The sequence below is a fragment of the Culex quinquefasciatus genome, chromosome 3 (assembly GCF_015732765.1).
Source record: "Culex quinquefasciatus strain JHB chromosome 3, VPISU_Cqui_1.0_pri_paternal, whole genome shotgun sequence".
Classification (NCBI taxonomy): Eukaryota; Metazoa; Arthropoda; class Insecta; order Diptera; family Culicidae; genus Culex; species Culex quinquefasciatus.
The window spans coordinates 33,975,250-33,990,336 of NC_051863.1; the positions used below are offsets into that span (position 1 = coordinate 33,975,250).

A 15,087-nucleotide genomic window follows, 5' to 3' on the forward strand; every position below is an offset into this window, starting at 1 on the left:
AATTTCGTACCAACCCGGAATTACGTCGTCGGAAAATCCGCCGGCATCCGAACCGGTCCACGATTCACAAATCAACCTATGTAGCATCGGAAAGGGCATAAAATTTCCGAACTTTTGATACCCAAATATCTAGGTTTTCTTAAAACCTACGTTTTTAAGAGCGAGTCCACGAGCAAAGCATACCCATCTCGCATCGACCTCACCAATCTGCCGGAAATTTTCAGGGGTTGTTCAGCACTCCCTTACTGCCTTACCCAAAGCGTTCTTAGTCTCAGATGGTAGTTCCAGATGTCCCCTACAAGCTGCAGGTCGAACCGAGTTGATATCTGGATGGAACACTTTTATATTTGAGTTTGAAAATTATGCTATTTTTTCACTAAAATACCAATAACTCCCTTTAGATTTAACCAATTGGAATGCTTCTTCCTGCGTTTTGTTGCATTTTTTAAGCCCTTCCAGATGCATTTTGAATTTTGAAAATTAATTGAATTTTGCCTAAGTTATAGCTTTTTTAAGATTTTTGACGGCTTTGAACCTTCAAACTTTGTGTTCCGATTTGCCCCACTTCCCGTTGACCTAGGGTGCTCATATTTTGGCCAGATGCTAGTTTTATATGTACAAACAACCCCTGAAAATTTCAGGCAGATTGGTGAGGTCCAAACTACGTCCCATACAAAGGGGTATGCCCTGTTCGTGGACTCGCTCTTAAATACCTGAGCAAAAACTAAGTTTGATCCACGAGAATAAAAATTACGAAAGTCCATACATTTTTGACAGATTGCTCAAACGAAACCATAACAACGAAATTTCGACAAAAAAAGTAACTAGTTTCACAATGGAGTACACGGAGAGACTGTGCCCAGAAATTTTAACAATTAAAATTGTTGATTTTACTTTCGTAAATTTCACAAAAACGTACTTGTTACGGCCAATTTTCAGTTGAATCAACCAAAATTCAGTAATAATTTAATAACCTGTTTGTTGAAAATGCTAAAGGCAAAAAGCTAACAGATTTCCCGAACTCGAATGAACGTGCTCGACTGTTAGCTTTGGTTTTAGAAAAATCAAGATTTTTTTTGGTTAAATGTAAATATCAATTGGTTGATTATTTAAAAGATGAACTTGGGTTTGTTTACGTTTGTCATTTGAAGTCAGGATTCGAACAAGAGCGGTCGATTTGTTGAGTTTGTGTTGTTAATTGTGAAGTGAGAGAATGTGAAAGGTGAAAATCACACTATTTGGCTAATGTTGAAGTGCAAATCGAAGTGAACACTGTTGCAACTGTGGAGGTGCAATTGGTGAGTAAGTTTGTTGATGATTTCTTTGCAGGTGATAAACTATGAAGAACAAGACGAGGACATTCGCAATGAGGACCTCTGATGCGAGGGGACTTCATGACAATGTTTTAAGGAAAGGGAAGGGCAGTGAAAGGAAGAGGCGGGCGAACTCTTGCACGACAATACTTGCACGGGCAAATTTAACAAAAGGTTGGTTAATCTAAGTAAGTATGGATTTATTTTTACATAACAATTTATCTGTTGTGATTTTAATTAGAAAACTGAATAATCAAAAACCTTCGTGCTTACGATGGATACAATTTTAATGAACCATTTTTTCAGAATCATCAACCATAAAATATATGGAAATGAGTACACATAATATCAAAATAAAAATGAGATGATGGGAAATGTCTAAAAATAAAATTTATAAAAGATATACAAAAGAAGATAGAAATATTTTAAAAATGCTGTTAATAGAAGACTGCTAAATAAACTGGTAAGTAAAACTCAAAATATTGTTTTCAGGAAACGGAGCATTATTGATATTTCTTCTTTCCTCATTATAATTACATTTATTTACGATCCTTTTTCAGTTTATAGACAAAATTAAGGATTTTGTATCAAATTACTAATAAATTTTATATGTCTATTTGCAGCAAATGGTTCGTTTTGGTGTAAATTCTGTGTGAAAAATAACTAAACCTGAGACCGTTGTAGATGATGATGACTTATCGGATGATTGCACAGTGATGGTAAGTGAATACAACACTTAATTTTATACAACATAATAACTTACTTGGTGAAATATCTTCAAGGAATTCACGAGAAATTGAACATCTTTTATAAATATGTTTAACAAAATTTGTAATATGTTTTATTATTATTTTTTTAGATTTATGCAACGTATTTTTTTTCAAACTTTAATCAAACTTTACATGTTTTATAATAACAGATAATAAAAAGTTTTGTTTTGATGCTTTTAACAGTAATTTAATAACTTCATGCAAAAAAAAAAACAAATTAGTACAAAAAGTTAAAATTTTAGGCAGAATAAATGCGAATATAAAAACACCCAGCATTAATTTGTGAGGCATTATTATAAAATTTACTGCAAATTCAATAAAAATATTGCTAACAATAGCTAATTATTGACTACATGCACGAATGTTTTTCTGTATTTAAGTAAGACATTAGTTAAAATTATAGCTAGAAATTCAGCCCGGCCTGTATCGTTAGATAATTAAAGAAAATATATATCGACACTAACATAAATTATGTTTAATTAAGAAATGTTTTGTTATAATTCACTAATAATTTGCAGCATGCAAAAATATTTCAGTTAATAAAACGAAAAAATTGTTGAAAAATAGTTGAAAAGTATGGCCCAGCCTGTTTTTACAGAATATTCCACAATATTTCAGCTTAAAAAAAATTAGTTAATTTTCTGAAAAAATATTCTAGCAGTCGACTGCTAGAATTTTTTCGGCCATTTAACCAACGAAAATGGCAATTCCAACTATTTTTTTTAGTTAATTTTAGTTACTGGTGGTCAGCAATTTTGGGTTAACAAAATCAACAATCGATTGTTGAAAAAAAGCTGTGTAAAAAATTAACCCATACTTTTAGTTAAATTAACCAAGATTTTCTTAGATTTGCCCTGGCCGGTCTCTCCGTGTAGCAAAATAAAAATTGTACTGTTAATTTTGCTGATGAAAAGTAGGCCATTTCGTCATCCGAGAATGACTAGAAAACTTTTTTTTTCAGTCCCTTCAAATATTTTTTTGTTTTATAATTTGATAAGAGAGTCCACTATAATTTAATAATGAAACCACAAAATGCGATTTAATTTGTTTGTTGTTGATTGCACGTTGCGCGGATGAAAATTTACAAAATTTAAAGTTTATCAGATTAGTAAAATGTTTAGGAGGAAATAATTAATTTGTAAAAATTATGAAATTTCAAACAAAAAAACATAAAATTGAAATGAATAAAAAATAACTTTCAAAAACCAAACCAACACTGAATTGATGTTAGCTAAGCAGCACAAATTAATGTGTCTTTCTATGTTTTATTCAGTGTCATAAAAATGTAAAAAATCGATCTTGCAGAACATTACTGGAAATGAAAAATCTAAAAATATGTTAGATACCAGTAAAAAAAAACTTGAAAAAATGCATGATGAATAAAACTATAGAAAATAAGTTGAGCATACAATAAAGCTTAGTTGAAGTTTCTTATAGGGATTTTTAAGGCTAGTTATTTAATAATTCAATGCTCCGTTGCGGGCTGGAAAATGGCCGTGGTCTAAGAATATTTATAATATTTGTAGTATCAAAACGGAACCGTAAAAATTCTATTTAATTTGTTGATTGCAGGTTACGCGAATGAAAATTTACTGAATTAGAGGCCAAAAATTCAAAGTTTCTCAAGTTTGTCAAAAGACTGCTGCAAAATTGGAAACTAATGATTTTAAAATTTGAAACTGGGACGAAATATTAAAAATACTAGTGTTCAGAATCATAAATTATATCCTGGTTTAACTAGGGATAGATCCACTATTTGTAGATATGCGAAAATAAAATACTTTAGTCTTTTGAAACAAGTGTTCGAATAACGAGGGCATGTCGAGCAAAGCATTCCTAGCATAGCTGAAGTTGGTCAACAACAAGTCAAGAATTATGTCTGTGGTTATGTAATCAATTTCACGACCCACATTTTTCCTCAACGAATTCACCTGCACGTTTCTACAACACCACGTTCAATGACTCTTACTTGGAGTGGAAAATTCTCGAAACCACAAAAAAAAAAATCTAAATCACCACAGGCAGGGCATAAATCCACTGAAATTGAAACTTTACAACTTCTTCTGGTCCGCATGCTAGAGATGCTGGGCAGCAAGGAAAAATCCTACGATTTTATGTAGGTTAGGCGCGCGATCTTGGGCGGCGGTCCCAAGACCACAAGCCCTCGTTCCGTTTGTGTTCGCGCGTGGAATTTCTGCATTGATTGGAACCTGTTTTCCCTCCGCATTGACGTTTTCAACGACCATCACGCGGGGTGTCGACAGTGGCGTGGTCCCGCGAGAAGAATTGGTTTTCTGGTTCCTACGCGAAACGCGGAACGGCCGCGGTTGTAATAAATCAAGTTTTCGCGTTGTGCGCTGAGGGGGAAAATGCTTTATCTTGCGACTGCAAGTTTAATGGCGAGTTAATTTTGCAATTTTGCGTGAAATGAGCGGAATTTTATGGGGTTTTCTCGTAGAAGCAGTTGCAATCAATTGATATGCTTTAATTGAAGTAAACACAAGAATAATCTATAAACTTCTTACAAAACTTCGTATTAAGCCCTCTCACTTAAAACTAAGTATGCAAATTAAGTTTAAAGTTTTCCTAATTCCACCACAAGCCCCTCTCAAATAGCATTACAACATTATCGTTCGCTTTAAACTCCCCTAATTCCATTTCGAACATTTTAATTCGCTCCAAGACGTTCACTTTCAAGTCATTTAAGAAATTCCATCGAAGTTAAATATTAAAATTACTGCTGTCCCACAATTCGTACATAAATTTTCCAAACCACACTGGTTGTCGCCTTCCCTTGAGGGGTGAAAACTTTTCCATCTCCCCCACACCAAATCACACTGAAAAGGAGGAACAGGAAAATGCGTGAGTGTTAAATCATCCATTAGAGGAAAAACAAAAACAAGCACACAGTGGCGGCACGTGCTGTTTAATTACAATCCACCCACCCTCTTTCTCCGTTCCTTATTCTACACAACTCCCCCGGAAAAGTCCAACCCCGACTGTTTAATGTTTTAATGTTTGTCGTTTGACTCCTTTGTTGGCTTTATCAGAGCGATGGAATGTTTGCCGAATCGGCCTCTCTCCAAGCAGCGGGGGAGAGGGGTTCAAAGGGAAAAGTTTATCAGATTTCCACTCCCGCGGAATGGGATGGAACGTTTCTTGATCAATTCACCTAATTTGTGAAATGGTAAGAGATGGATCCTCTGAATTCATTAACTCGTAGTAGTTTTTTTCTTACGGATGCCACATCCTTACTAAAAATCTTCCTGGTAACAATTTGTATTATTTCACTAATTTCATATCGAACGAAAACAAACAAATTTTAAACAGTAAGCCTTGCTTCTAAAATCGCTATGAATAGAATGCAAATATAAGGGTATGTTTTTACAAACTCAAAATAATCATGGAAGATTTTGGATCGATTACACAGTAAAAAAAACAACTTTTGAGCAATTCTCTACGAAATCCGCCGATTTAGACAATTTTTATTTTTTTGTATTTTTTTTTTTTATTTGGCTCAAACTTCCCTATGACCAAAGGAGCTATTTTGTGTCATTGGTTCACCCATGCAAGTCTCTATACAATTTTGGCAGCTGTCCATACAAAAATGGTACGTAAATATTTAAACTGTTGAGTGAATTTTCTGATCAATTTGGAGTCTTGGGCAAAGTTGTAGGTATTGTTGTAACACGGAAAAAATCCGATTTTTAATTAACTTTTCTTCCACCATAACTCAATTTCCCAAGACACATATTTTTTTAATTTTTGAGATTTTTTGAAATGTTCTAGACGACAAACCCCGCAACTTTTGAGCCATATAAAAGTATGGTCAAAAAATCTGCCAGTTATAATTTTCTAAAAAAAATTGTGATCTTTGAAAAAAACGAAATTTTACAAAAAAAAAATTGAATGTTAAATTGAATTTGCAATCGAAAAGTACTGAACAGATTTTTTGATAAAGGGCTCCGTTGTCAAGATATAGTCACCGAAAGTTTGATTTTGATGAAATATTTGAAATTTTTCGATTTTTAAAAATAGTGACTATGAGTATTTAACAATTTCTAAAAATATTTTTTTCAAAGTTCAGAAAATTTGCTATGAAATTGTCTAAGAGACTTCGAAGATTGGACCTCTGGTTGCTGAGATACAGTTGCTTAAAGAAAAAGAAACATGACAATTGTAGTTTTCCAAGTCTCACTCAAACATTTTCTAATGTCGATATTTCGGTAACTAATGGTCCGAATTCCAATGTTAAAACATGAAACATTCGTGAAGTTATCCGATCTTTTCGAAAACAATATTTTGATTATTTTTTTTTTTTTTTGAATCAAGACTAACATTTCAAAAGTGCGTAATCTATAAAAAAGGGCCTAATAAACTGCAATACATCCGACAAAACCTGAAAATGTATTATAAAAATTAAAGCGGCCAGCCCTACTCCGTAGTGTTTACCGCAGAGAAGCTTCTGTGAATGGATCAAATTTCACAAAATCTACAGGGGGGAAGGATGCGTGGACATATCGTACCCAACGCTTCGAATCAGTTAGGTGTGGTGTGTTTTTGTGAATTTTGCAGATAATTATATTTTTAGAGGGGAAGTGGAATTAGGCAAATTGGGAGCGAGGAATGGAAAAGTGTGGAAGGGGTAAGAAATCAAACCAACCGGTCTTGGCCATAGCTTACTTGGATCCTCTTAAACTAAGACAAATTTTATATAGATTTTTATTACGCTAAGGTTTTCTTTTGAAGATAAAAAAATAAATAAATTCAGAAAAAAACTTTTTTTTTCCAAATACCTAATTTTTTTATTCACTTATTTTTATTTTTTGATAATTTACTTACTGCATTGCATGTTATGATTCAAGATTTTGTCCTCCTCGGCACTGCCAACCCCCTTCTTACTTTTTTTCTACAGATGTCAGGTGGCAGAAAAAATAGTTTTTAACTAAAATTATTTCCTTAAAGAAAAAAAAATGGAAATGTTAAATTGATTGAAAACTGCTTAGAATCGATTTTATAACGCCTGTTTATGACATTTCATTAAAAAAAAACGATTTTTTAATATTTTAACATATTTTGAATTGTTGGAACAACACATCGGTAAAAGATGTAGAAATTTTGAAGAAAAAATACTTTTAAGAACTCATTCATGTTTGGTATCGTAACTAGTAATGCATTCTGCAAAAATGCTCAACCACACCACAACTTGAAATTTTGTATTGTTGTCACCCATCCAGAACCGAGAGAAAACAACTTTTTTTAGCAGCCTTATGAGTATAAAACGAAGCCAATATTGTAAAATGACTCTAAATTTTCAAAAAATACCTATTGTTATTATAATACTTATTATTTCCTAATTTGCGATATGGGTATCAAACAACACATTATTGAAGATAGTTAAAATTTTGGTTTTTATACTGGACAATCTTACATAGTGAAAATCAATACAACATTTTGCGTCGTTTATGTAAAATCAAAACAAATATAAATCACATTTTGTGAAATTTGAATTTTTCACACTTACAACTATTACGAAGTGAAACTCTACATTAAATTGGCGTCAGAATTTTGAGAAAATTCAATTCCTAAAATAGGTTTCAAGAGAACAAATTTATACGTTACTTAAAAAATCGCAATTTGTAATTAAAAATCAAATTTAATCAATAAATACAAAAATAATGAAAATTTTAAAATTAATATCTATTTAGTAGACTCTCTCGTCGAGAACGGATGTTCTCACATTAAAGAATGGAAAATCAAAGCAATCTATTTGAAGGGATTGAAAAAATAATTGACAGCTGGAGCAATATTAATATCGAGAAGGTCGACAACCAGAGAGTGCACTATAATATAGTAATTTTAAACATCATTCTTGTTTCGGACCTGGCTGATCGAATGACTGGTAGCCCTGGTCTTTGGATTTCAAAAATAGTAAAACCAAAAGTAAGGAGTTTTTTTTTCAATTTAAAGCAATAATCTTGTGTTTAGCCTGAAATAATACAATTTTATGTATCTCAGCAACTTTATTATAGTTTTATGCGGCTTACAGTTTTAATATAATTTAATTAAATTAATTTGGTCTTATCTATTTATTAACGTATTTTCTAAAAATACATAAATGATTATTTTTTTACATTATTTTGCAATCAAGATATTCTTATCGGTCTAAAAAGTTATTAGAATAAATATTTGCTGTTATTTAGTAATTTTTACAAAAATCATCATTTTAATGCATAAATTATTTTTATTCATTGTTTTATGCGTTAAAAACAACAATGATTTTACACTCTAAAAGTGTGCAGCATTCAATTTATAATATGAAAAACTAATTTGTACAATTTAAGAATTCAAAACAAAAATCTGTGATTCGGTTGGTTGAAAACAGTTCAACACAAAACCGCAAAATATTTCGAGTCAAACAGTAAAACAGACAAAAACCAGCCCCCTCGCATCACATTCGACCGTTCCGAACCCCAAATAGTGAAAACCCTTGGCAAACCCTTTTCTCCTGTTTGCAAACCACCGACAAAGCGCTGCCATCTTAGTCACAAGTAAATATTGCATCTTTATGGTTCACGCTTAAGCTACCCCTTTTTCCACCCTCGGAACAAACCCGGCCAAGGGGGTTGGTGGCCAATGTTTATTATGATGACGATGTTTTGTGCGGTTGGCCTCATGTAAGGGGGTTTGCTGCTACTCATTTCACTCTCGAATGAAGACGCCAATTATTTCAATGCAAATTATGGCGCACGTGGGCGGATTGTGTGGTTGCTGGGTTGGTTCACGTGTTGTGTGGTTAGGCGTAATTTACGCTGGGTAGGGCTCCGACGACGCTCTTGGTTAGGGGCTGGTACAGGTGCTGATGTTTCAGATTTGTTTTGTTGTGTTGGCAATCAGTGAGATTGGTTGAGCTTGTTGTTTTGATCTCTAAACTCACCCGCAAGCATTTTCTTGAGAAACTTCACCAAGGTCACCCTTTCCGTTTTGCACATTCCATAACTTTTCTAGAACTGGCCAGAGTCAATGCCATCAACCCCAGAGCTGTCCAACCCATGACGACTGCCGGCGGAGAGGCCATGAGGCACGACACAGGTGCCGCACCCCTTCCTAATTCATTATGATCTCGCGGTTGAACAATCTCCCAATCTCACCTTCGAGAGACCCCAGGGTGGTGGCTCATTGACTGTTTTGTACCGTTTCATTAGCAAATCCAAACAGCTATGCGTGAGCACAAACCTTTTAAGAAAACACCTGAATTTCAACATCCTCCAACGACGCGCGGGTGTCACCACACCTAAACGTCTTGACGCGACTGACTATCAGAATCGAATATCTTTGGTGGTTTCGTCAAACACTGATGTTAATGGAGTGTGCAAATGAATGAGTCAAACGCCAATCATCGTCGCGTTGCACAGATTCCTGCAGAGTCGTCTTGCGAAGCTGCGTTATCGCAGCGCCTAGATCTTGCAGATTGTCAGCCGGTGTCTGCCAACAACACAACGGACTTGACTGTTGGGATGATTTTAACATCTGAAGATGACGGTGTAAATTAGCTACTTCATTTGAAATTGAAGACTTTGTGACCTATTGCCAAATTTGGGGTGCTATTACGGGTGAAGTTGCACGCGATCTGATGCCCTTGGCTAGGTTGTGAAGTCTTTGTGACACTTTGAATGATCTTGAATTTGAACTCAAGATATCAGCAACAAAGAAGCTTTTTCCCATACTTTGTGATCGTGAGACTCTTCAGAAGTACAAAGAAAATCATGAGATCAGCAAAATTGATTTATTGTTCAAAAAACAGTTCAATTGAGCCATATTTAGAAGCAAGTTTTGTTTTTCAAATTGTTTCCATCAATATTTGAATTTATGTTCAGGACACTGGATCATGATAAAACAAATCAAAAATAACAAAAATCTCTTCCCGGTACACCTTTCAATTGCTCACAATTCACAATCACCTGAACAAGCAACTGTTCCAATTACGAAACAGGAGCAAATTAGCGAGTCGTTGTCACCATCGCCGAACGCGGAAATCATGTTTTAATGCTGTTCATAACATTGCCCCCCGAACACGAATTCAGAAGCCGCAACCACCAACCAGGGGGGAACGGAGGGCCAATAAAACCAGATCTCAAATTAAGATACCATTGGAAAATTTAATCGAAACGAAAATAACATCGCCAACGAGCATGAAAATGGTAGCTTCAGAAATGGACGGGGGGAAAAAAACGCTCGACATGGCAAACATTATTCCATGGAACACCGCCGCGCGCACCGGCTGATATTTGCATAATTAGTGTAGATTTTCTGTGTGGGTGTTTGGTTGGTGTAAAAATTAAGTTCCCGAGGTCTCCAGAATTGTGCACCCACGCGATGGGGAGTTGGAACTCGTATGTGGGAAACTTTTTTTTCAATCGCCGAGGATCCACTCCCCTCATGCAGATGACCATGTCATGTTCGCGTGAAAATTTATGCTAAGCGATTTCTCGTTCAGCTGAGCGGCAAACTACTACCGGGCTGAATTTCCACGATATCATAATCAGGTAGATGGCTACCGTCCGGTGCGAAATGTTTTAATTTAATTCACTTGGCCAAAGGTTTTCCTGCTGCTGGTGTTACCACTCGTGTGTGGCGTGGCCAAGGATGGGAAATGGAATTAAAATAAATTATTTAAGACCTCATAGCGAAACAAGTTGTACCAGACCAGAGTGCGAGTTCTAATCCCACGTGGAATTCACCCCTTTTCTGTAGACAAATGTTCTACCATCCCGCTTGAACTGCAAACTGTGAAAACCAATTTAAATATTCATCTCTTCCCCGGTAGCAGAAAGAGTTAATTGCATCCCTCGAGTTTTGTGCTAAAAAGTGATACAATTGAGCTGGCAGATTATAATGATTTACGCTCTGCCCTGCGTGGACAATGTCTCCGGAAAGTTTTCGCAATCAAAATGCCACAACGTAGCAATTGAGAAAATCCAACCCGGTTGACACGGGCAGGGATTGCCTTCCTGCATATAAACAACTTCATTATGGAGACGGAATGTGCTGTATTAGTCCGAAAGGGGCAAATATGACGGTCGGTTTAATTAATAAAGTTGGTTAGCTGACATTTATTAAATAACAAAAAAAACATTACAAATTATTCTTCTAAAACGAGCCAATACGTCGCCAGAAATCTGAATACAACAATTTAGTAAAAATTTAGAATATTCATCCTGAAAAAAGAACTAATGAAATTTGAGTTATGTGGTATGACTTGTTTTGTATGATTCTGTCAATGTTTCGAAAAATTGTATTTGTCCAGTGTTTCACAACGGAGGTACCCGACTTTTGAAATTCCATTGCAGGGGAAGTTAAATATGATATATTTACAAACGAAACAAAGAGAAACGCAAAAAAAAAACTTATTCAAAAGTTTTTCCTTAATATCGCGATAACTCGTGATGGTTGTAAGCAAACGCCTTATGTTTATATTTCAAAATATTTGTAATTGTCTGTCCTACAACTAAGTATAAAATCGTTACTGTCTGAAAAATAACCCTGCAAAATTAGAAAAAAAAACACGAAATTTTAAAATGAAAATTTTTGGTCCAAATGAGAAAATGACCCTTCTGGGATAATGTAAATTCGAAAATAGCATAGCATAGCATAGCATAACGGGTCTGCACCACGCTGTAGGGGGTGCCACAATGGTCAATTCAATATTCTTAGACAATTTGATTGCTGCCCGGTACATCCAAAAATATCTAAGAACGTAAATTTCCACACTGTGCTCCAAGGCTACGCCCATACAGTCCCGTGGGGATTTGGGAGGGATGTTTTTGTTGTTCACTAGTGGCAAAAGTACAGGAACCCATGCGACTTTTAAAAGTGAACGGAATATTTTTGGGAGGTTTGGAATGGGGTTAGAGGAATTTCATCGGGCCGATGAAAATGGTTGAATGCGTAATGTATTAAATGATTTGGAAGTTTGTACGTGTAAATGTGAGTCTTTAGTGTATTATATAATAAGCATGTAGTTTTGTAAAAATAATAAATGAAACAAATATAATACGTATAATAAATATAATAAATAATATCAAGATGATTCCAGGAAGCTGTAAAAAAATTGCAGTAATTTAAAAAATAAATACTCCAGATGGTTCCCATGCTGTTCTAGAAAGTATCGTTAAATTAAACAATTTGATCATATATGGCATGAGGAGATGGTATGTTACAGGAAAGGAAAAGAATGAGGAATAATATAAACAATTATATAAATCATATAGTGAGTTGATAAATTTACACACAGACAGTAAAATTACCACAATCCCTCACCCCATACTAACAGCGACACAAAAGCACACACAAAAAAAAAATAACCTGAATAATCACGACTTCGACTGACACGCAACAATATTCATTAGCACAATGACCCCCCCATTATTTAATTCTAATAACCACTCACCCAAGCACACAAACAGCGACACAAAAGAAATGAAAATGAGTGCAAAAACAAGACAACGCGTCCCCGTGGTCAGCGCACTAATCCCTTCTGGGATAATGTAAATTCGAAAAGTACATTAAATTTCCCATATAATGTTCCGGAACGGAAAACGGCAGAGTTTTTAAAACCTTTTTTTGAGCACGTCATCAAATCTGGCGTCCAATTTAACATAAAAGTCCCTTTGATGTAAAATTTGTATTTTATCACCGTTTCAGGCTGCAAATTATTGTAAAACACCTCTTTTTTGCATGTCCTAAAATGAAAGGGGTCGTACCGCTCCTCCGTCACGAGATATCAATAATGGACCTCGGATTCGTGATTAGGGACAAAAGTTACTCCTTAGGCCAAAGTTTCACGCAAATCGACGAGGGGTCGGGGCCACTTTTCCCGATTTCATGTGAGTTGGTAGATTTTCTAATCAATTTTATTTGCAATTACGACTTTGATATCAAGACATTTTGTTTTCAAAGAGATAAGGTTATTATTTCCATTTGTATTTATGTCATTGAAATAAATCAATCCAGTTTTTATGTGAATAATCTAGTTATAATTTGTTTACATTAAATTAATTAAAGAGTTTTAGTGTTCTTTTCAGCTATGTTTCGTATATATATGTTCAAGTTAATACTATTGCTGTCAATAAATTTGTCATAACCAATGACGAAAAAATAACATTATTAAGAAAAAGAGACCGAAAAAGAAACGCATAAAATGTTATACTTTGTTAAAATGAGTAACACTTAAAAATCTCATTGTTCATAAGAATACAGCAATCTAACGCGTAACAAAAAAAAAAAGAGAAAAAATAATGTTTTTTTTTAATCTGATTAAGGACATTAAAAAAAGCAATAAACAGATAACGTTATAAAAATTGATGTGATATTATTTGATTTTTTTTTTTCAAAAAAAATAAGCCAAACAAAATTTGTCCATAAACGTTGCCGATTTTTCTCACTACAAATCGAAAATGGTGAAGTGTTTTAAAGTCGACTTTAAGGTAGAAAAGTAAATTGGAGCTTAATTCATTCACCAAAGAAAGATTTTCAAAAGACCTTTCTGAAGAAGCAAAAAATAGAAGGCCTGACAACTAGAGCTGGGACTTCGGATATCCGGATAATTTACATTTTTTTTATATAAAATCAGATATCATCTTTTCAATCAAACCAAATCAAAAGAGATTTACGAAAATCGTATCAGAACTAAAAATTATTTGGTTAAACATATTTGATGAACCCAAAATATATTTAAGAGTAAAAATAAACGGATCGGATAGTTTTTTTGGATAATAGTATTCGACCATAAATCGTGTCACACAAAATTAAAGGTATTTTGAATACTTGTAAAATTAGTTTGTTTCGCCTTTATGTGAATTAAATTATCAATGCTGCGGATATCCGAAGTCCCAGCTCTACTGACAACCCTATCCAAAGTCCTGAGTACTTAAGTGAAAATTATAGACGATTTGAAGTCGAATTTGACAAACCCATCAAAAGTTATAAGCACTTAAATTTTAATAATACTCTTTTTTGAAGCAGTATCTAAAGCAGTGATTCTCAATCTTTTTCGTTCCACTCCCCCCTTAGCAAACTTGCAAGATTTTTTTCCCCCCTTCACCCCAGTTGAACTTATTGGTATCATTGCACAATAAAAATGTACTAAAAGAATGAAGTTTTCATAACAAGAGTTATTAAATTATTAACTCAAGGAAATAAATCTGAGCGAGTTAAATGCCAACTAAAAAATATTACTAAATATATTTTATTTTCAAAAGCATAGTGTACAACTTTTTCAAATAAAAATAGTGTTTGAAAAAAGCAAAAACTCTGAATTTTATTTCATATAATTTTTACTGGCCAACAATTTTATTTTCCGCAAAGCCTCTCAGAAATTTTCAATGTTCTCAAAAACTCACTGAAATTTACAATATTTTTTTTTTTATTTTCAAAGAGCTAAATCACTTCTCATTATCCAACAAAATTGAAAATATGAAAAAATATTTATATAACCTTTTCAACAATTTTAAATCAGCAGTATAAGCAAATTGGAAAACTGTAATTTTTGTAATTGAAAACAAAAATAAACTAAGAAACTCACAGAATTTAAGAGGCAGTATTTGGAAATATTGCTCGGTTTGTTTGTTGTTTGTTTGTTTGTTTTTTTTTGTTTGTTAAAATTTATATTCAAATTATTTTTTTAAAATAAACTGCTCATGTGAAAATTAGGGAAATACACTCGAAAAATATTTCAAAATCTTTATTTTTTTCAACTGAAATCAAAACAAATAGGGGAACTATACCCTTTCTCAGCCTATTTCTATTATCGGCCTAACAGCACTTTGTTCATGAATCTCAGGTTAAATAAAGTGTTTTTGACTGTTCCTAAGTAATAAATAGCTCAAATAAAAGTGAGCAAGCAACTCATCATTGTTGATACATCTATATATGTTGATTTGATAGCGGAAAACGGCAAAAGTGGTGAGAATTGGTCGAACGGCTTAGTGTGATTAAAATGGGTA

At 33.9% G+C, this 15,087-nt stretch overlaps 1 protein-coding gene across 10 annotated transcripts in view; it reads right to left on the reverse strand.

Moving 5' to 3' along the window:
• LOC6039483 (zinc finger CCCH domain-containing protein 13) overlaps positions 1 to 15,087 on the reverse strand; it is a 215,511-nt gene that overhangs the window by 82,620 nt on the left and 117,804 nt on the right. The window lies entirely within an intron of this gene.